Genomic DNA, 23176 nt, shown 5'->3' with positions numbered 1-23176 from the left:
AATTTATTACCTCACTAATTTATTTAACTAATTTATCTAATAATTAAAAACTAAGAATAATGAAGACTTCAACCAGTTATACACAATAAGACTTTCTATTGATCACAAAATCACAACTGAAAGTTGAATGTACAAGCAAATGATAAATATGTATAACTGGTTGTCTGACGTCTTCCTTGTTGATATGATAAGATAGGGTTAATTCATTATCTGAGTAGCTTGCGTGTATCCTAATTGAGCATTTGGCTAAAATTTAAATTTAATCTGAACTGGTTAATATAAAGACACCATGGTGAGCTGTCTCATGTATTGCCCCTACACCAAGAGTTAAACCCCAAACAATTCCTAGTGAGGGTGTTATGGATTAAACTAGACTGGCTCCTCATCTTATTCAGTGCATTAGCTCAATTTGTAGCATTTTTGCCTCAGAGACAATATGTTGAAGTTGCTAATCCCATTCCAGAACTTAACCTAGGGTGACACTTCATTACAGTACTGGAACTTTGGAGGTGATGTCACTTGTTATTCGTTTGAACTGTCTGTCTTGGTGGTTTGGTAGATTCAAAAGATCCCATGGCGCTTTTTCAAGAAAGCCTGGAGTTCATGCGATGTCCTGGTCAAAGTTTCTTCCTTTGTGCAACACTCCTGGAAACAGATTAACTGATATTTTATTTAATTGCTGTTTGTGAGACTTTGCTATGTGAACATTGCGTTCCACATTTTTCGACATAATAACGATTGGTCTTCAAAACAATTTCATTGGATGTGGAGTATTTTGGGACATCCTGGTTTAGGATCAAAATCCCCTCCAACTGGGAAATTTATGGAACTGTAAATTTCAAAAAAAGATAAGCTTCAGTCAGCAGTACAGTGTTGGGCAGCAAGGGGGTTAATTCGGACATTTAGTGAAAACACAGTGACTCATCAAAAGGGTTTGGACATTGACTGACTGCTATCAGGGAACAATGGTACCAGGTAAATGCCATTACCTGCCATCAACTAATACAATGAAGAAGCCTGATTACCCAATACAATGGCACAAAGAACATATCATCAATACAATACACTCAAGGAATTATTCAACCACCACAGACAATAGTACTGGAACAGGGTCATTCAAACCCTCATTAACTTAGGAGCCAGCTGCTGTTACTGTGCCCCCTCAAACAGCAGGAGAATTGCTCATACAATTACAACTGATAATATTTGTCTGGATACATCTTCCATAGAAAATCGTGTATTGTTTCAACCAGCAGGAGCTGATGACATTTGTCTGGACTTTGCGTGGAATCAACTAAATGGACATTGGAACAAAAGGAAATATGTTTTGACATTTCTGAGTTAAATTATTATAAAAGCAGAGCAGATCTGAGCATTTGGGCTGCAGTCAAGAAGGAGGGTCAGGAAGGGTCAACCTGGCTCACGGATCTACAGTTCTCACCAGAGGGACCATCCGTGTTGGGGATTGTAAGTGTTTTCAGCCATATCGTGGTGATACTGGCCTGAAGGTTTTGGGCTGCAGTCGGAAGAAGGGTTGAGTTTGGTCACCTTGACCCAGGCCTACAGTCAACACTGGACAAGCCAGCCTTGTTGGGGATTGTGAGTTTCAGCCAAATCATAGTGATATTGGTCTGAGGGTTTTGTGAAGGTTTGGGGTGAAAACTTGGTGTTTTTTTGCCGGTGCCTTGTAACTTGTTTCAGCCATACCTGGGTGATATTGGACTGAGGGATTTTTTTCTTAAGGTTTCAGGACTGGACGCAGCATTTTGCCTGTGTTTTTTGTAAGTTTTAACCAAGTCGTGACTTTGTGTCGGGTACTGGGAACAGGTTGTTTTAAATTTTGGGGTTTTGTACTGTGGGGTTGTGGGTGATTCAATAAAGCGATTGTGAATTATCAGAAGAAACTTGTCTCGCTGGTCATTCTCTTCAAGTCATATACATGTGAATCTGGTGTCATGAACTTGAGTGCGGGGAGGGTCTCTGAGGGAAAAGGGGAGCCCCCTACACTGGGAACATGATACAAAGGTTCTTTCTTTCTATGAGTAAAAGAGCAAAATAATAATCAAACACACTAATTTCCAACTTTCACTGTAAAATAAACACCTCTATGGAACTTTATCTCCAAAAGATCAGCAAGAATCCTGGAATATCCTGGAATAATAATGATGATAATGATTGTACTGGAGAACGTACAAAGGAGATTTACATGGATGTTGCCAGGAATGGAGAAGTTCAGCTCAGAGGGAAAAATGGATAAACTGGGTTGCTTTCTTTGGAACAGAGGAAGCTAGGGGCTGAGGTAGAGTAGATAGAAAGGACTTATTTCCCTTAGCAGAGAGGTCAATAACCAGGGGGCATAGATTGAAAGTAATTGGTAAAGGATTAGAGGGGAGTTGAGGAGAATTTTTTTTCACCCAGACAGCATTGGTCTGGAACTCAACCTGAGTTGGGCCAAATGTCCTCCTTCTGTGCCATAAATTTTCTGTATTTCTATGTTTTTATACTTTTATAAAGGTGCAATTTGAATTTTCCAGTCATCCTAAATTTACTAGTGCTGATAATAGTGTCTGCCCCGTGTCCTGTTATAATTGAGTACATCCTCCAATTCACTCTTGCCAATGCCATGGGAAAGCTGTTGCTCTATAACTAATGGAATAAAAAGAAAGAGTTGCATTTATGTAGTGCCTTTCACAACAATCAGGTGCCTCAAAACGCTTTACAGCCAATGAAGTACTTTTTTGTGTGAAGTGTAGTCACATGTTGGGAGGTCTTGTGGTGCAGTTGTGGTGTCCCTAACCCTGGGTTCAAGTCTCACTTCAGGACTTGATGGCCATGGAAGGTGTGTTCATAATATGGTTAAACAGGTTGATTCTCAGCCTGTAAATCCATCCAATACATCTGATGGCAGGCAGTAAGAGCGGGAGAGTTTCCTGTCAGCCATACCTCAGAAGGCAACAGAAGATCACTGCAGTAATTTGCCAAGCATCATCATGGACCAATCTAATGGAAGCCCATGGTTGCCAACGCCATCTTAGGGAATGGTACCTGAAGGAGGAGGAGTCAAAAGTTGTAATGTAGGAAACACGGCAGCCAATTTGTGCACAGCAATCGCTCACACACAGGAATATGATAATCTGTTTTTCTGTGACATTGATTGAGGGATAAATTTTGGCCAGGACACTGGGAATAACTCCCCTGATCTTCCTTGAAACAGTGCCTTAGGATCACCTACATCCACCTGGGGGGGCAGACAGTGCCTCAGCTTAATGTCTCAACCAAAAGATGGCACCTCTGACAGAGCAGGACTCCCCCAGTACTGCACTGGAATGTCAGCCTAGATTGTGCTCAAGCACTGGAGTGGTTTTGATTGCACAGCATGTCTGTCACACTCCATATATCACACTTAGTTACAGGTGCTAAGCAATCTTTTAAAAGAGGAAACAAAAACAAAGCACTTCATTGAGGGGCTTGAAATTATAATGAAATGTACTGATCCCTAATTGAGCGGAGATCTGTGCACACACTTATAATTACCTGCAATCTCACAGGGAGCACTTGCACACTAGCCTTAAAGGAACTGGCCTGGTTAGCAACTAAGCTTCACCCCTGAGCTTCAAGCAGAAGACTACCCAGGAGCAGTTTCATTAATAAATCTCCAATTCTCTTCCTCTTATTTATAATACTAGTTCATTTTATTAGATTGTTTTGAAACTGCCTTTACAATATTATTCTATTATTGTGTGGTGATGTGCCCTGCCACAAAGCTCATGCAATGGACATTTTCTGTACATTGGTGTGATGGTGGTTGAAGAACTCAGTAATGAGACAGCCTGGCTGATTTACATGGTCCCTTCATCCCTGCTTGACATCACGTTTGCTAGCTTCAGGTAGCAATGAGGATGCTACAATTCTCTATGTTAGAGGGAAAAAAAATCAATTTGGACTCCAATTCCTGATTACTATCCACTAAGTCTTGCTGGAAAATGCATGTGCGTTGGCAGGGTCAAGCTTTACTGACAAGCCTGTGTAGTGAATAGCACCCCTGGCACTCATTAGTCAAGGTGATGTGCTGGAGGACTGTCAGGCATTTGTGGATCTGTATCCCAGCGCAAGTCAACACTTTCATGAGAGGGATAAGGAGAATCAGTGAGAGCAAGGAGAAACCTACCACTCTCGTATGCCCGTGCCACAGTATTGTAGTAATTCTTGAAATGTTACAATGCCTTATATTTGCCAAAACTACATGTCAGGTGAATTTACTTTTTCGGGTACATTGACATATTATGAAGTCTGCAGACATTCTGAAGGAGGGCTTGCTAATTGTTTTTTTTGGTAGTATTGGTTGGGGGAGAATTGCTGGCTATGGTAGTCGTGAGACAAAATCCATGGGATCTTTAACATTCATCTACACCATCAAAGCAGGCTGGGGGGGTGTTGATATGGGTTCACTCGATACGGCAAGCCTGAAGAAAAGGAGCCCTGCATTGGATGCCAGTCTAGATTAGGTTTGGCTGTAAGATTCCATAAAGATTCGGAGTCAGAACACTGCAAATAAACCATTGGTATCCAAGGCACGTGTGTGGCTTATTCTGTCTAAATATTCCTTCCACTAAACAAAGTAAATACTGTCCTGAATATACTTCTAACCTCTGATGCTCCCTCTTTTATGAAGACTTGAATGTTTATTTAAACATCATTGACAGAATATCTGAGGGGATAAAAGTAGGCAACTGGTCGACCCTTTGTTAACAGTTCATTTGGTTTTAACTGGTCTGGGTTATTACCATCGGCTGGGTCCTTCTATGGGCATCAAGCATGTCACTATGAAACGTGCAGCCAATAAAGGGTCAAGCACTTTGGAAAGTAGCTGCGTTCCCACAGTCTATTGCTAACACAGCTCACAATCCAACCTTTTCTTGAACTTTAGTATTCTGCTGCAGTTAAAAACAATCGATTTTCCTCATCTCTCGAAACGGGTGTCTTTATTTTGAAAACCTCCCTTCATTCAGGGTCCAGCAACTCGAATTAGGAAAAATACAATTGTGGCCTGAAGGTTTTAAGGGACACCACCCCATCCCCATCCCCTCCCCCAATACAACCAGCACGGATTTGTGATAATTCGATTGTTATATTTAAGGGATGGTAAAATATGTAACGGGCAAATTAGTTTTAGGCACATTTTTTTTTTGTTGCTTACAGTCACCTGCTGGCACACATGATCCCTGCTTTATTGGGAAGGAGGGGGGTTTTTGTGAGCGGAATAGCTCGCGGTGGGAGAGACTGTCTTCATCCGTGTCCAGATCCCATTCTGGAGGCTATGACAGGAGAAGCTGGAAGGCGGCAGCCTGCCTGGGAATGAGGCAACAATGAGAGTGAGCGCCTTGCTTTGCGAGGGAGGGCAAAACACAAACAAAAAAGGTGGAAGCTGAAAGAAGGGTCTCCCCCCCCCCCCCCTCCCTTTTTGTTACTGTATCAGTGCTGCAGAGTGAGGTGAGCAACCTGTTGTTATATTAGGTCGGCTGACTAGGTAAAGAAAGCTACAGAGAGACACATTCACACGGGACAGGCGGAGAGGGCAGATGGATGAACCGAGATAGAAGGTAAGGTTTTATTGGGGGGTGAGCTGTCCCGAGCGGGCGACCGATTAAACAGAGGGGAGTGCAATATCAGGCAAATGCAACATCTTAAACGATACATCAAGCAGAGTAGGAATGGGCAAACAAGGAGGCAAGCACACTGACATTTTGAGACGCTGACATTTTGTTTCCAGCATTTCTTTTTGTATTTCGGTGGCAACATTTAACAAACTGCCCTGGACACCACCTTGCAATGGATGTATCAATCACCACATCGGATTTAATGAAGTGTTTCATATTCATTTGTTTGTTGCACTTTGCACTCCCCAAACCTCGGCATCCTCTGATTTATAATAAATATTATCGCGGAATAAGTATTTTGTAAGAGAAAAAAAAACTCAGTGTAGAACATTTTAATAGCAATTGCATTGAGTTATGGGCAGGTTGGCGATGTGCTAAGGGAAATACACTTTCCAACAATTTGGAACGTATCTTTCCCATAAATCAAACATTTATTTTGAACATACCTCTGAATATAAAACAGAGATGGGTGGAATTATTTTTTCTGCAAATAATAGAAGTTAAACCTTTATATGTTTGATTCATTTTCTGATTTTACTATTCTTTTGGGGATGTTAGTTACGTAGAAGGGGCCCCAAAGACCATGTAACAGTGACACCTGCTGTCTGTCTCTGGGATCAGCCTCTGTCGCTTTTATCGGCTGCTCTTAGATGGGCAAGGGGTTCAAAACAGCAACTTTTCCATTCCCTTCCTCCCTTCCCACGCAGTGAAGAGACCAGTGATCCCTTCAGAGTTATAATGGTGCAGATAAAGTTAAATGCAATGCGAGAAGATTGAGAAAACACGCATATGGAAAGGTTCACTGAATGAGTTTCAAGGTACAGTTTAAGAACAGAAGGAACCAGCTTTTGTGGTCGATGTCAGTGGGGATGGGATGTCGTAAATTCGTTTTTATTTCCTGAGGGCAGGCGTTTTGTAAAGAATAATGGGAGGTGGTCATAACTCCACCTCCCTCTTCCTCTCCCTCTTCCCTTGACCCCCATCCCGTTCTTGCCTGTTTGTTCACTGCAGTTTCTCCCTGAACCTCTTCATTGAGAATGTGTTCAGGCTCCGTCCCATCCCCATCCCCATTCCCATCCCAGTCCAGTCCAGCTGGAACATTGGCGGTGAGAAGTTTAAGAGGAAGACTAGGAAATGTGATTCGGGTAAACCCTGGTTCGAATGGACCTGGCAGCAAACATTAGCGAAGTTCCAGCAGCAACAACAGAAAGAGTACAATGTTTGTATTTCTGGAGCTGTGAGTTTTGTCTCCAGCTGACAGCTTCCAGGCTGAAATAACTGCAGAGAGGTAGCGCGGTGCTTGCAAATACTGTAAACCTTTTTTTTCAAAAGCCACAGTAACAGCTAACAAAATATATAATGGCAAAGACGCCCTCTAGCCACTTGGAATAATCATGGCAAGAAATGTTGAAGCCTCGCTATATTTCTCTTTTAAATTGGTACTAAAATATTCTATTAAAGGGAGTGAGGCTCAGGTTTTACAAATGAAGCTTGAGATGAGGCAAGCGGCGAATGTCATATTGTTTACGGGAGAGACTCTATGGATCAGCTTCTTGGGGCAGTTAGGAAAATCGAGGCCACTCAAAATTGTCGACATTATCAAGGATAGTCAGAGTACAGTGTAGGGGCTTCCAACACGTTTGATTTAGAAAGCCTTGTGTTTTTCACATTGTCACTTTTAATCTCTGTCTTTGTGGACATTTCCAGACCTGTTGAGTATGTTTAAATTATATCACTGCATATCTGTTTTACTATTCCTGGCCAATATTTATCCTTCGACCAACATAACTAAAACAGAACAAAAACAGAATTACCTGGAAAAACTCAGCAAGTCTGGCAGCATCGGCGGAGAAGAAATCAGTTAACGTTTCGAGCCTTCATGGCCCTTCGGCAGAACTGCAGCATAGTTTCAACAAGGGAGAAATATAAATTGGTTTAAGGTGGGTGGGGGGAGGGGAAGAGACACATTGAGGGTGTGGTGTGAGCAGATAATCAAAAGATGTCACAGACAAAAGGGTCAAAGAGGTGTTGAAGGTGGTGGTCTTTGTCTGAGAAAAGTGCTAATTAAGAATGGAAAACAGGATATTCAAAGTACAGCTCTAGTGGGGGTGGGGTGGAAAGACTAAAGGTTTTAGTTTTAGATTTAAAAATAATGGAAATAGGTGGGGAAAGAAGAATCTATATAAATTATTGAAAAAAAAGCGGGTGGGGGGGGAAAAGAAACGGGTGGGGATGGGGGGAGGGGGAGTTTAAGATCTAAAGTTGTTGAATTCAATATTCAGCCCAGAGGGCTGTAAAGTGCCTAGTCGGAAGATGAGGTGCTGTTCCTCCAGTTTGCATTGGGCTTCACTGGAACAATGCAGCAAGCCAAGGACAGACATGTTGGCAAGAGAACAGGGTGGAGTGTTAAAATGGCAAGCGACAGGGAGGTTTGGGTCTTTCTTGCGGACAGACCGCAGGTGTTCCGCAAAACGGTCGCCCAGTTTGCGTTTGGTCTCTCCAATGTAGAGGAGACCGCATTGGGAGCAACGAATGCAGTAGACTAAGTTAGGGGAAATGCAAGTGAAATGCTGCTTCACTTGAAAGGAGTGTTTGGGCCCTTGGACGGTGAGGAGAGAGGAAGTGAAGGGGCAGGTGTTGCATCTTCTGCGTGGGCAGAAGAATAACTAAAACAGATTATCCGGTCATTATCACTTTGCTGTTTGTGGGAGCTTGCAGTGTGAAAATTGGATGTTGTTTATATTACAACAGTGGCTACACTTCAAAAGTACTTCATTTGCTGTAAAATGTTTTGGGACTTCCTGCGGTCATGAAAGACATTGTATAAATGCACATTCTTTCTTCAGTGATTACTCTGCTTAGAAGTGAGCTAAGATGGGTTCTTTGGGATAAAGTTAGTTCCAAGGTGACATCATGGTTGACTTAAAAACAGAAGGTGCCGGAGGGGCCCGGCAGCTCTGGCAGCACCAGTAAAGAGCGAAACAGAGTTGATATTTCGAGTCCAACGTGACTTTTTCAGAGCTTGGTATGAACTCATATTGGACTCGATGTTAACTCTGTTTCTCTCTCTCTCCATAGGCGCTGCCAGACCTGCTGAGTTTTTCCAGCATCTTTTGTTTCTGTTTCACATTTCCAGCGTCTGCAGCGTTTTTCTTTTATCCAAGCCTATGTTATGTCTGTTTAGGTAAGTGGAGTATGTCTTCACAGTAGTGACTTTCAAACCTTTTTTCTTATGGGGGCTCGCGTTCGTATCGACATTAACAGGGACCACTTTCCTAACTTTTGAGAGTATGTGTGAGGTCCCCAATGGAAAATGGTGCTGTTGTTGCATAAAACGTTTTTAATTAGCTGCCAGAGTCAGAGACAACCTGTTGGTCAACAAACAGAGAACAATAAAGAAATCTGACAAGGGGCATTAACATTGCTATCCAGGGATCCAGTTTGAAAAACAGTGCCCTACAGAGGGAAAATGGAGACTCCTATTAGGGAAAGATCAGATTGACTTGGGCAGAAAGATGCTGAGGAAGGTTCACCGTGTGTGTCAGGCAGCCACTGACCAACCAGAGAAAAGGAAATCTGTTAGCCTTTATATTCTTCTGGAGCTGTGGGGAGGCAGAAAATGATTAGTGTAACTGTACTACTGCCCAATAAATGCAATGAGTTCAGAGAAGCTCCAGGAAGGGGAAATTAAACAAGTTAATCGTACAGCAGCTCAGTAAATACAGGACCAAAATGAACTGTTCCAAATCAGCAATAAAACCAGCAAATGCTGGAGACACGAAACAGGTTCATTGACACCAGTAAAGGGGAAAGATGGATTAATGTATTGGCTGGAGCCTCTTCATCAGAGTGGGCAGATAGTTACTGCTTTATACGGCTGGAGGGGAATGGCTGGACTGAGCAGTCAAAGACAGCGTTCATCCTGACACAGGAGGAGTTATTGGCCAACAAACAGGTCTTATAAAAAGACAGAGGCTTAGGGTCATGAGGACTCGAAACGTCAACTCTTTTCTTCTCCGCCGATGCTGCCAGACCTGCTGAGTTTTTCCAGGTAATTCTGTTTTTGCTTAAACAGCTGCTTGGCTTAAAAAGGATCACCTTTGTGATGTTATCTAATGTTTTTGAAAGTAAATTGAACAAAGTAAGGCAGTGAGAAGTTATAGGATCAGCACAGCACAAGTAACCTCCAGGATGGGGTGGGGGGGTTGGGGGAAGGGGGGTGGTGCAGGTGGTAGTGTGAATTGGCAGGTAGGTGAGAGAAAATCTAAGGTTGGTTGCTAAAGTTGCTGTTCAGATTTGAAGGCAGCAGAGCAGTTAGGAGAAAGATCTCATGCCACTTCTGAAGTTTGAGTGAGCTTTGTTGGACCAATGGAGAGGCTATAATGGAAGAGAGGAGAGTTGAAGTTGTGATAAAATGTCAGTCAGTGAGGTCACCCAGTCTATGCTCTGTCTCATCAATGTGAAGGACGCTGCACCAGCTATACTAGGCTGGATTTATGACAGTACATGCAAGTTACTGTGTCAGATGGAGTGCTCAGGACCCAAGGTTAGAGTGTGGCAAGAGGTGAACAAATTGGTGTTTCTTCTGTTGCACAGAAAGATGCACGAGGAAGGGCAGCCAGAAGTCAGGTTGGCAGAAGAATGTCTCTGAGATGGATATCACTGGGGGAAGGGCTGCTCTGGAATGTAGAGAGGGGAAGGGAAAAGAAAATGGGATTGGTGATTGGATCATATTACAGGAGGCAGAGTTGATCTGGCCAACAAGTAAGATGGAAGATGAGAAAGGAAGGGCAAGGGGAAGTTTGTAAATGGCTGAGGACAAGGTCAGGGGGTCTTCCAGTTGATATTAAGGCTGGTATGTTTACTGAGCAACCTGAGGCCTTGTTTTCCTCTGCTTGCTAACTTTAGTGAAGAGCTAGATATGCATGTACACAACTTCAACATTGGTGGATGTCCCTTCCTCTTTTATTTTGTGCTGCTGTATGGATGACTATCCACTATCTGTTCCAAAAGAAGTAACAGAAGTGAGAGAAATTGCAGCTTTTCACTTCTAAAGCCTTGTTGATGTCAATCGTGAAAAACTTGCTCAGAGTTAAGTGGTTAAGGAGATAATGGAAAGAAAGTATTCACTCCAAGCCACAGCTGTCATCCATAACCAGTGTTGTACCAGTGCGATATTGGCTTGGACTGCATGAGTCTGACTGTGAGCCAGCTCCCAACTTTCACAACTAAACTTGGCTGCCATAGCCCAGTAACCAAATCAATTCACTTTTGCTTGATCCAGCTACTGGAATAAAGGGGGCTGGATTTAGCAGTGAAAGCTCGGGGAACCAACTCAAGGACACTGGTCACCTGTGATCTGAGCTGCAGCAGCACCAGGATAGTGGTGGCTCATGAACTTGACAAAAGGGAAGGATCTGATGTATCTTCACCACGACTGGAGTGATAACTCAGAAATGACATAGTAAATCCAGAGTCAGGGAACTACAGAATAACTTTAACTAACAGTGCTGCTGTGCAAAATGGTGTTGTCATTTGTAAACACTGCGCCGTCCACACATGAATTGCCTGTACAGCACAAGTCGGAGGGAGCGGAAGTACCTGGGCATCCGGCCACTTCACTTCAGTGCAACTGATGCCAAGTTTCCATATCCTGCTTCTCAATGTTTAGTTTGTTGTTCTTCATCATTCACTGCATCCAATCCTAGCCGTTACTTCTTGTTTCCATTTTGAGCTCATTTGCATTTTCTTCCTTTTCGAATACCTCAGCAGCTCTGTACAAATACTTGATCTTTTTGCAGCCTCCAGCTTGATTTTTCAGCTAGTATTTCTTTACTATAAAGTAGGTAATTTTACCTCTTCCATAAATTCGGAGACAGGAAATTACCATTGACACAATCTTGCACAAAATCCAACAACTTTATTGAGAATTTTAAACAAAAGAGTTTCAATTAAACCATATGGTTACCCGCAGGTGGTCAATATGACATGACTATAGGTGGCTTAGGAATGATCGTTGACCGAGATCTTCCTGCTTGGTTTACCAGGACTCTTCCCTTTGCCACATCTTTCTGCAGCGCTGCCTGTTGACACATATCTTCTGTCTTCCTTCTCAGGGTGCTTCTGTGTGGGTTTTTTTCAGGAGTTTACATACAGAATACCGTTTTTGAAAGAGTTCGTACACAATCCTCTTCTGGGTGCAGATTGGTTAGTTTAGTGCATGATTGACTGTTTGATTAATGTATTCCCAAATTGTCTTCCATAGGACTTTTTCCTTTCCTGCTGTGATTACCTGTCCGGCTTTGATCAGTTTGCTGTAATGAACTATTCTATTTCAATGTAAATTGGCCTATTCAGTTCAGCAGTATCAGTGCAGTTAACGAGTATTGATGTAATTAGCAGGTATTGCACCCATTCGGTTTCCACATAATAAACACTGCTCTGACTTAATAGCCAGTCTGTTAACCCTTTCTTTACAAAAACATACATCTGTAATACATTAAAATGTCTTGCATTATATTGTTGGTTTAATCTTTTGTTCCCAGATATTAGTCATGTTAATTTGTGTTGAAAAAACTTCAGCCAAAATGTTTGTTCCTGTCTTCCATCATTTTGTTCTAGAGCTTTAATTGTCCTTTAAGTTCTTATGTAACACACTGGGTTTCAAGGAATTTACTTCCTATCAAGCTTCAAATCTCGCACTCTATCATGCCTTGTGGCTCACCATCAGGAATATCATAGGCTATGAGAGAGAGTTCTTTTTTGTTCTTTTTATGAAATGTGACACAAAGTTGAGTGTGACAGAGATGTGATAGGTGGCAAATGCACGTTAAACATATTGTTTTATATAAAGGCACAGGTATTGTGTGATGGGAAATTATTACAGTGCAGGAGGTCTCCTGTGTATCCTTAGCTTTTCCCAATCGATGCCAGTGGCAAGAAGAAGTACGCAGCAAACAGTGAGAGAACCCTCACATCAATGGAGTCAATGGCTGTTATTTAATGTTTACACTGTTTCTCCATGAGAGGTAGGTTTCCACCAATCATCTGTCAGTGGATCCCCTGCAAAATTCCAGTTGATTAGCTTTTTATTATTTCGCTAGTCTTGAAATTTTAGAACTGACATTGTTAATCCAAAGATGATCTGGCAACCCTTCGATTTCAAAAATCTTCATCCTTGTGCTCAAATCTCCCATGTCTCTGAAATCTCTTCTATCACTCCTGAGATATCTGCAGTTCTCTAATTCTGGACTCTTGCATATCCCTGATTTAAGATGCTCGTCTGGATTTTCATAAGGATGAATGGAGAGCCTCTCTGTTGTGGAAATGGCGGAGGAAGCTGAAATCCGGAAATCCCGCCCCTGAACATGGCATCTACCATTTTCACGGGGGGTAGGGATGGGGCTGGGTCAGGCTTTGCGCATGTGCATTTTGTGGAACCAGCTGCCCATATAAAACAGCAGCTGCCTCTAATCACGTATGATTTTCGTTAGCCAGGAGTGGGAAACAGTGCACAGATTAGACCTGGTAAGAGGGTCTAAACTTTGTGGAGCCCTTTGGAGAGACGCCGTACCCTTTTGGACAGGTCCCAGAACATCTTTTGGGGGAGGTCAGGTGCCCTTTGGGTTTGTTAAAAGTGGGCATGAATGTGCAAACAAAGTGCATAAACTCATTGGAACTGTCAAGAGACCTGTTAAAAGGAACTGTCAAAAATGTCAAAAGCAATTGTCAAGCTGTCAAGGCATTTACAACTTCAGCTCTTTGAAAAAACTGAAGTTTTTTAAAAAACATTGTCAACAGACAGAGTGAAATAGTAAGCATAAGCCTGAAGGCTATCATTACTGGATTTGTGCTGCATGACTGATTTCACAATCTTTCATTATCACAGTAGGGTGCCATCCATTTCACTGTTTGATTGATAGCTGCAAGTGGTTACTCTTTGAAGTGGGACTATGAATTCCAATGCTTGTTTTTATATGGGATTAAGCACTTGAATGAAATGTTTGTTTAGAAGGGATTATGTAGTTGAAGGAATGTAGATGTAGTGAATAGGTTTTTATGAATGAGATTTTTAAAAAAAAAGTAAAGTCTGCAATAGATATAATAAAATAGATGAAATAAAATAATCTCAACATCACTCCTGATGTCTGCCCACGGTGGATACTGGGCAAGTTAGCATGGTAGATATAAGGTCAAAGAGTGGTGAGTGGGGGGGCATGAGTTGGCACTAAGTTGGCATAGGGGCTGTAAAGGGCCATGGGGGTGTAGGTGGAGGGCATAGTTTGATTTGGAGGGCATGAGGGGCCATGGGGGATGTGGAAGACATGAGGTGACATGGATGGCGCATGGCAAATATATGGGGGGATGAGGGGCTGTGTTTTGCTTTATTGCTTTTCAAAAATCTTGGACACAGTGCCGGAGCACAGAGACGGCTTCTGCCAGCCCACCTCCACACCTGGCAGCCTCACACTAGTTCTGGGGCTGCCCAGCCCGACTCCCAGAGAACCCCGCCAACCCATAACGAAAATCCCAACTTCTGGGGCACTTTCTCCCCAGTTGGGTTTGTGGAGCTGGGAAATGTCACGACTCTGTGCTCCCGACCTGGGAGCAAAGTTTCAGGCCGCTGCTTACAACTTACTTCTCTGAAGCTTTTGGTCATCTGACCCAGTGGGCAGGGTTTTCTCATAAGTCCCAGAGTGGCTTCCTGGCATTTTACTGGTCTCTTAGCCTGCCACCTGGTTACCAGTAAAACCTAATGCAATATCACCTTATGTAACTCGGTGTCATATTTTGTTTATAACACTTCTGTGAAGTACCTTGGGACATTTTATTACGTTAAAGGTGCTATATAAATGCAAGTTGCTGTGGTTAAATTATTCCACCTTTGGTAGCCATGCTTTCAGCTGCCTAGGCCCTAAGCTATGGAATCCCCTCCCTAAAACCTCTCTGCCTCTCTACTTTGCACTCTTCCTCCAAATTCACCAAGGCTTCTTAGGCAGCACCTTCCAAACCCATGACCACTACCATCTAGAAGGACAAAGGCAGCAGATACATGGGAACACCACCACCTGGAAATTCCCCTCCAAGCCACTCACTATCCTGACTTGGAAATATATCGCTGTTCCTTCAATGTCGCTGGGTCAAAATCCTGGATCTCCCTCCCTAGCAGCACTGTGGATGTACCTACACCACACGGACAGCAGCGGTTCAAGAAGGCAGCTCACCAGCGCCATCTCAAGGGCAATTGGGGATGGACAATAAATGCTGGCCTAGCCAGCGATGCCCACATCCCGTAAATTAATTAAGAAAAAAATTATCTCAAGGGTGGTCCATTCTCGCCTCACTCCTGTGACTCTGTCCTTTTTGTCCATGTTTGGACAAAGGATGCAATGAGATTTGGAGCTCAGTGCTCCTGGCAGAACCCAAATTGAGCAGTAAGCAGGGTATTGGTAAGTGCTGCTTGATAGTACTGTCGCCATCATCTTGCTGACGATTGAGAGTGGACTATTTGGCTGAATTGGATTTGTCCTGCATTTTGTACACAGTAATTTACTACTTTGTCGGTTAGATGGCCGTAATGTAGCTGTGCTGGAACAGCCTGGCTAGATGAACAGCTAGATCTGGAGCACAAGTCTTCAACAGTATACCTGGATGTTGTCAGGGTCCACAGTCTTTGCTGTATCCGCTGCATTTAGTTGTTTCTTGATATCACGTGGAGTGAAATGAATTGGCTGAAGAGTGGCTTCTGTGATGGTGTGGTCTTCAGGAGGAGGATCATCCATTCAGCACTTCTGGCTGAATATGGTTGCAAAAGCTTCAACCTTGCCTTTTGCACTGAGGTGCTAGGCTGCCCTTTCAATGAGGTTGGGGATGTTCATGGAGACACTCTCTCTTGTTAACTATTTAATCCACCACCATTTATGAATGGATGTGTCAAATTGGTTTAGTCAACTACTAAAGCCGACCTTGTAGTGAAAGGATGTGTTATCCTGTTGCTACCCAAAGTAAAAGAGGATCACTTGAAAACATATGGTAAAGTTAGAAGCTGAACTAAACTTCTTTATCCCTGAACTAAATTATAAATTTACCTAAATAAGTGGGCTAATGGAAACAGTCTTTGACATCGAAGGAGCTCGGGTCAATGTGCAAGAGCAGTCTGTTATATGGAAGCAAAAGAAAATCTAGAATTTTTGAAGAGTGATGAAACACCAAAAATGGAGAATCACTCCAGTGCATTAGTGAGGGAGAACTGTGGTATGAGAGGTTTAGTCCTCTGGATAAAGCATCAAATTCCAGTTGTCTAGGTGAACATTGAAGATCCCGTTATACCATTCAAACAAAGGTAGGAAGCTTTCCCAGTACCTTGGCCAACATACTTCCCTTAGCAAACATCACCAAAACAGATCAAGTGGCCATCCACCTGATTGCTATTTGTGAGATCTTGCTGTGCAAGATCTGGGATCTTCTGGGATTGGGACAGGATAAGAATCACCGCATTCCAAAAAAATAACTCATTGTAGATGAAGCATGTGGGGATGCTTTAAAGCAATGAGTTAAGGCACTTCTAAAAGTACAAGTCTTTCTTTTGCAACTGCACTCCAAATTATGTAAACAAATTGACCTGCCCTGTAGCTACTAGTAGGGTTATTTTTAAAATACATAGCCCATCTCTTTAACTTTTGTAGGGCAGATGAATGAGCCATTAGTGGGCTTCCATTCTCTGATGAATGCTAATAGTCTTTAGTTAGCTGAGATTGGTGGTCCCAATCCGGATCCCACAGGGCACTAACAATACAAAATGACACGTAAGACTGACAGATTTATTGGAATTTCTGAAGGATGTAAAAAATATAATGACATTCAATAGTGTGGGAAGTATACAAACTTGATTTTCAGATCATATTTTATCAAGACTTCTGTTCAAAGTGAAATCTCTTGGGTAAATTGGACAATAAATTATTCAATAACCGGAAACAAAAGCCATTGATTATGGTATCAATTCTAATGTACAACTATATTAAGAACCACCTTAAAGATTAGTTCCAGAGTCCATGCTATCAACTATTTTTAAATGTTTTTATTGAGAGTATTAAGAATGGAGTGTCTAAATTTGCAGATGACACCATGTGTGGGAAAATAGGATAACTGGATAGGTGTTCTGCCTTTAACTTGGGATGATGCAAAAATATTAACCCAGTTCAGGGAAGACAGGTGACTCTACTGCGACAGTTTGTCCCCGGGTGTAGACTGTCAGAAATATCCAAATTGCAGGGCACACACTGTGATAACGTTAACTAACCTATGGGCTGTACCCAGAACTATGTATCAGGCATATACGTTAACCTAGAAAACTACCACCAGTTGACTTGTAGCTTCAAAATGCTTTTGCAGCATTTTCCCTTCCACAAACATCAGTGAACTGAAAAATAGCCCCACAAATGCCATGTGAAATCAATTAATTGTACTGAAAGTGCAGTGGGACACAGCCTTGTAGCTTAAGCTGTAAATGTACTCGTCACTTTTTTGTAAAAACACTGAGCACTCTGAAGCCTGAAGAGGGATGCAAGTGGCAGGGTCATGGAGTATGAACCCTCAGGCAGAATATTTTGATTCTTAATACTTTATTTGATGCATTTTCCAATATTTTGAAGTCTATATTAAACATGAGTTTTGCAATCTCTTTAAATCCAAAAACAACATTTGTTTAGTTTTATTGGGAGTGACTGTCTATTTGTCATTTGAAAATCATTCTTCTTTATTCTAGCTGCAGCTGATAATTACTGGGAGCAAAAATGTTTCTATTTTTAAATTAGGTAATAGGTGATTCAAACCTTAATGTATTTTCCACAAAATCATCCCAGTCAGAGTTCTAGGAAACACGTTTAACATTGTATACATTACTTGAAAATGTTGTTTCCCCTCCCCCTCCCATCAGCTGGTGGAGCATTTAGAAGAGGCACTGTGGGCATGTTTACCTGGAAAATAATGATTTTATTTTTACATTTAAAGTGATGGATTCTGGTTCATTTTGTGTACTTTTATGGTTAATAATGGAAAGATTTTTCACCTACAGAAACATAGAATAATTGGCACTTGGGCTTTTAACAGTCAAAGCAGATCATATAGTTCCCCCACAGTCACTCCCCTCATTAAACCCTCTAACTCTAACCCTAATCCTCTACAGACATGTTATGCCCTTTTCCCCTCCAATCCGCCCAGTTCAATGATGTTGTGATATCCCTTTAAGGCATTGCAGCATGACATCACTAGAAAGGGCCTGTGTCATGCAATCCAGTTTTCGTTTCACTTTTTACTTTTCAACTGAGTGCACCCTCACCGCTCTGCAGCTCTGATGTGTCTTCAAGCTTTATATCTTTGTATGCCTGTTCTCATGTGGTAGTCTTAATAAGTGAACCATAGTGTGTTTACCCAATCCCTTATCAGTGATTGGTGTCTTTTATATCATTATAAAAACACAACGCATGCTGGCACTCCCCTTCAATTCAGCCTGGCCTTCTGCCCCCTTTCTCTCAGTTCAGGTGTACACTCTCCTTGACCCCACCATCAGTCTGAGCTGACAGTTTTCCCTTTTCCAAAGCTGGCGTCAGCTTTCACACCCACCACCATTAAAACTGGCACTTTCAGATTAGGCTGGTGCTTTCCTTTCTGAGCTCTCCCCCCCCACCACAGTTCATACTACCGTAATGCTGCCATCCCTGTAATACACACAACCAATATCTTTCTCCCAAACCCAGCTAATTTCCTTTTCCCCACCTCCTACCCCACCCCAACAACTTGTCTTTATATAGCCCCTTTAATGCAGTAATGCATTCCAAGGTGCTTCGCAGGAGTGTCACCAGAAGAAAAGTTGACATTGAGTCACATGGAGATCCTGTGATAAGTGATTAGAAACTGGATGAAAGAGGCAGTTTTAAGGAACATCTTCAATGGAAAAAGGGAGGTAAAACGGTGAAGGGGTTTAGAGAGGGAATTCCAGAGCTTCGGGCTCAGGTAGCTGAAGGCACAGCTGCTAATGTTGGACTGATGAAAATCAGGGATGGACAAGAGGTCAGAATTGGATGAGTGCAGAATTCATGGAGGATTATAGGGCGAGGAGGAGGTTACAGTGATAGGGAGGGGTGAGGCCATGGAGCAATTTGAACTCCACGATTAAACTTTTAAAATTGTGTTGCTGGTCTAGGAGCCACTGTAGGTCATAGAGCAAGGGGCAATAGGTGAAGGGAACTTGGTGCAAGTTAGGATAAGGGCAGCAAAGTTTTGGATTAGCTCAGGTTTGGGGAATTCACATAAACATTCTCTCCTCCCTCACAGTTCATACTGGAAACATCTATCTCTCTCAAAACCCAGTGGAGGGAGCACTGAGGACACAGAACATACTCTGACCAGAATTCATGGGATTTGGGCATCTGACAAAACCAACACTTGTTTCCCATCGCTAAATGCCCTTAACTGAGTGGCTCGCTAGGCCAATTCAGAGGCAACCTCATTGTTGTGGACCTGAAGTCGCATATGGGCCAGACTGGGTAAGGAGGGAAATTTTCTTCCCTAAGGAACCACATGTGATTTCAACACAATGTGGTAGTTTTATGCCTGACGTTACTGATAATAGCTTTTATTATTCCAGATTTATTTAAACTGAATTTAAATTTCCCAGATGTCATACTAGGATTTGAGTCATGTTTCTGGATCATTAGTCCAAGCTGCTGGTTTATTTGTAATTTAACTGTGCTACCAATCCCTACAATATCTATTACCAAGAGTGGTTTGGTGGAATCACTATGACTGAGCTGGCCAAGTCACGAGCGGAATAGCTACCAGACTGAGCCTGTGGCAGGTGGTGAGAGAACCAACATGAGGGAAAAAGATGCTTGACCTCCTCTCCACTAACTTACCTGCTGGAGATGCATCTGCCCACAACAGATTTTAGCCAGCCTTCTAATCTAATGAATTAATAGGTCCAAGAGTCTTGTCGCAGCAACTTTAAGACTTTTTAAAGAAATACAACTTCTGCCTTAGACTGTATTGATACATCTATCATGCAAGTCCTGCATATCCACAGTCCTTACATCAGGTCAGTTCACTGGATGGAATTTTAGGTGTCCCTCGAGGCTGATCTCTAGTGTACACGTAAACCAGTGTACTCTCACTTGTACCTGGTCGAGATCCATCTACGCAGCTGACTCCTTTGTTTTTTCTGAGGAGTTTTGGCGGGAGCCTAACAATTGCAGCTGGAACTTTTCTAATCTATGGTTTACAAAGAAACACTCCTTGGTTCCAAAGAGCCTTCAGCTGCTTTTCTTCAGTAATTCCCTCATTATCCCTTGACTAACTTGTATAATGTTAATGATGTTATTTCTTCTAGTGTCAGAAATATATTAGCCATTTTGTGTCAATAAATGATATCCCTAAAACCTACATGACACTTAACTATGTCCCTGCGTAAGCAGAAAATAATAGTTTGCAAGTGAAATGCTAAATTATGATGCAAGTAATATTCTTATGTCATGGTCGCTTGTATTTTTTGTCACCACAGACGAAAGTTACCTGGGGTGATAATCTTTCTCAGAAAGCTTCAAACACACTCCCTGGTTTGAACAGCGCAGCTTGATAAATACCTTCAAAAAGAGAGACCAAACAGATCCAAATAAATTGGGAAAAAAAGGCTGCCATTCAAACAGATATTTGAACAAATCCCACAAGATGTTTTTGTTTGCAAAGATCTATCCATTTAATTCAATAACATCAGTCAGAGGAAAGCTGAGGAATCTTTCGATAATTGAATACATTTAAGCTGATATTTTTTTATATAAGTAAAGCAATTTATTTAATGCCTTGTGTATTGCACCAGAGATCAGGACCGTGCTAAATTTTAGACACAAATGCCTCAGCTTGTTTATGTGCACAATGGTGACAGGTGACAGGGATATTGGAGGTTCTCCTACTTTGCACCACATGTTCTCAAATCGGATGTTGCACTGATCAATGCCGCCTATGCATTCCCTAACTAAACTGACAGACTGATCACATTTAGTTCTGCATTTTACATACGAACATAGTAAGATACAAATTAGGAGCAGGAATAGGCCACTTGGCCCTTCAAGCCTGCTCTGCCATTCATTATGATCATGGCTGATCTGATTGTAACCTCAACTCCACAGTCCCACTTACCCCTGATAACCTTGCTTATCAAGAATCCATCTAGCCCTGCCTTAAAAATATTCAAAGTCTCCTCTTCCACTACTTTTTGAGGAAGAGAGAGAGTTCCAAAGAGTTTTGGCCCTTTGAGAGAATTTTTTTTTCCTCATCTCTGTCTTAAATGAGCGACCCCTTATTTTTAAACAGTGACCCTTAGTGCTAGATTCTCCCACAAGAGGAAACATCCTCTCCTTATCCACCCTGTCAAGGGCCCTCAGTATCTTATATGTTTCAATCAAGTCACCTCTTGCTCTTCTAAACTCCAGCTGATACAAGCCTAGCCTGTTCAACCTTTTCTCATAAGACAGTCCTCCCATACCAGGTATACTAAACCTTCTCTGAGCTGCTCACAGGTCTTGTATTGAGTGGAAGTTAGTTTGAGGCTCTCTAAACTTAGGGCTTTTGAAAACATGAACCTCAGAACCATAGATTACTAAGGTGGTTAGAGCCAGTTAGCTGTTGCAACGTCTTTAGTGTGGATGATTGAGTGATCCTGGAACAGCAGGCAGGGCCTGACCTGTCATGGAATAATTTTGTGAAAACCACATTCAATTGTTTCCCTCCGATACCTAATGACATAAAATGGAAACTTTGCGATAGCAATATAACGCAGTCATCAACTGTAGTGACCAAGGCATTGATGGTTCCCTTGTAGCTATTTTCAATATTGTATTAATATATTTTTTCTATCCTTTTATCTTTAATTCTTTAAGTGTAAGACTGCCTATTTAATGTACTTTCTCTTCATCTTTGGTGAAGAATTGACCTTCTCCCACCTTGGGGTTTAATTTGGATGTTAGTGGCCTGGGAACTGTGCAACTCTTTTGGGTGGGTATTAGTTCTTAGGCTGGAAGCCTGGGCTGACCTCATTAACATTCCACCAGCCTGTTCTCTTGGCCACCCAAGGTTATGGGATGCTGAAATTGAGCAGGGCAGTAAGTCTTTGCACCGTTATTAGATGTGTGCCTGCCCCACTCTTGTGAGGTGGAGTGAGTTAAAATCCTCCTCTTTGTCTCGTTACCTCCTGATTTAGTTGAGAAGTGTCAGGCTGATAGTCCTCTGAAATATATCAGGGTTTCAGTTAAAACGTGTTTTTCACTCTTCCTGTAGATTAGTGCTTAAGGGTTTGTGTGGGTGGTTCCGCAGAGGCTGAGTTTCACTCAGCACAGCCCAATGATGTAACTGTGGTGGTGTGCTCAGACATTTTGTGGGCTGTGATGAAAGGAGAGCTACATCAGTTTGGAACTGGCTTTCCAGATCCCAAAGCTGTGTTATAAGAGTAGTGATATCGCACTAATTCTGATCACTGCATCTGTGCAACCACTGGAAAAAGGGTCATGTCTCCCCCTTCCTCCCAATTTCTTGTTGTGGGTTAGGTCCCCTTCTGCTCCAAAACCCATAATTGTTCCTGATGTTGCTGCCCTTATTTTGGTAGGTTGTGTATCTCTGGATGAATCCACCCCTATGATGCATATAAATGGCCAATTTGGCCCTCAGATTATGCTTATTCACTTATTGAAATTTGTTGGGGAACTTGTCTTCTCAGTGTGGAACCTCCTGAATTCACAGTACATTTGTTTCCAAATTGGGATCCGCCCAGAGGGCCACATAAGGATCTGGAGGCCCTGTGGTCATAACCAATGCTGTCAAATTTGTGGGTTTTTCTAACTTTTTCTGACATCCAGACAAGTTATTTTTAACATTGTAGAATATCCCTTTAAGAAAGTCCTGTCAAAATGATATTATCCGATGCTTAAGTGCTGTCACATTCATGAGTACATGGATATATTGAGTGTGTCCAACTTATACCTACAGAAGGAGAAGAACCTTTTCTCCCATGCATGGAAGTGATTGAAAAATGGTCATTTGATTCCCTTTCTATTGCTGTCAAACAATGCAAAATGAACATTGCTTGCCAGCTTTTACTGGACAAATTGATAGTTAAATTTAATTTAATCACAAAATATGAAAGAAAAATCAGTGTTAACTCCAGGTCTTTCAAAATTTCTTTCTTGCTGTTTAAAAGGGTCTGATCGAATGAGGGTTTTAATAAAAGAAACCATAAACTGTAGGTAGAATGGCACACTAGTAATATTTCTGTTTACTTGATTCTCAATCACATTTTCGAAGAAAAGCAAAGCACTTGAATGTACCAGGACACACACACAACAAAATTGAATAAGTAAATATTTAATGATAACTTATTTATTTTCCACTGCAGTGCACCAGCTGGATGAGTGCCATTGACAAATAAGGAAAGGGATTGAAAGAAGCATCCAAACTGTCAGCCCTAAGCAAACGTG

The 23176-nt window shown here is 42.0% G+C and overlaps 1 protein-coding gene across 3 annotated transcripts in view; it reads left to right on the top strand.

Moving 5' to 3' along the window:
* The first annotated feature begins 5480 nt into the window (after positions 1 to 5480).
* LOC144690806 (equilibrative nucleoside transporter 4-like) overlaps positions 5481 to 23176 on the top strand; it is a 156209-nt gene continuing 138513 nt past the window's right edge. For 2 of the 3 annotated variants that reach the window (XM_078558632.1, XM_078558633.1), the window contains exon 1: positions 5491 to 5600. The gene's annotated coding sequence lies outside the window, so the exon portion shown is untranslated. Of the gene's footprint in view, positions 5601 to 23176 lie in introns of all 3 variants that reach the window. The other variant, XM_078558631.1, reaches the window with a different exon arrangement.

The sequence above is a fragment of the Cetorhinus maximus genome, chromosome 15 (genome assembly GCF_964194155.1).
Source record: "Cetorhinus maximus chromosome 15, sCetMax3.hap1.1, whole genome shotgun sequence".
NCBI lineage: Eukaryota > Metazoa > Chordata > Chondrichthyes > Lamniformes > Cetorhinidae > Cetorhinus > Cetorhinus maximus.
This window is presented reverse-complemented; position numbering and strand designations above follow the sequence as displayed.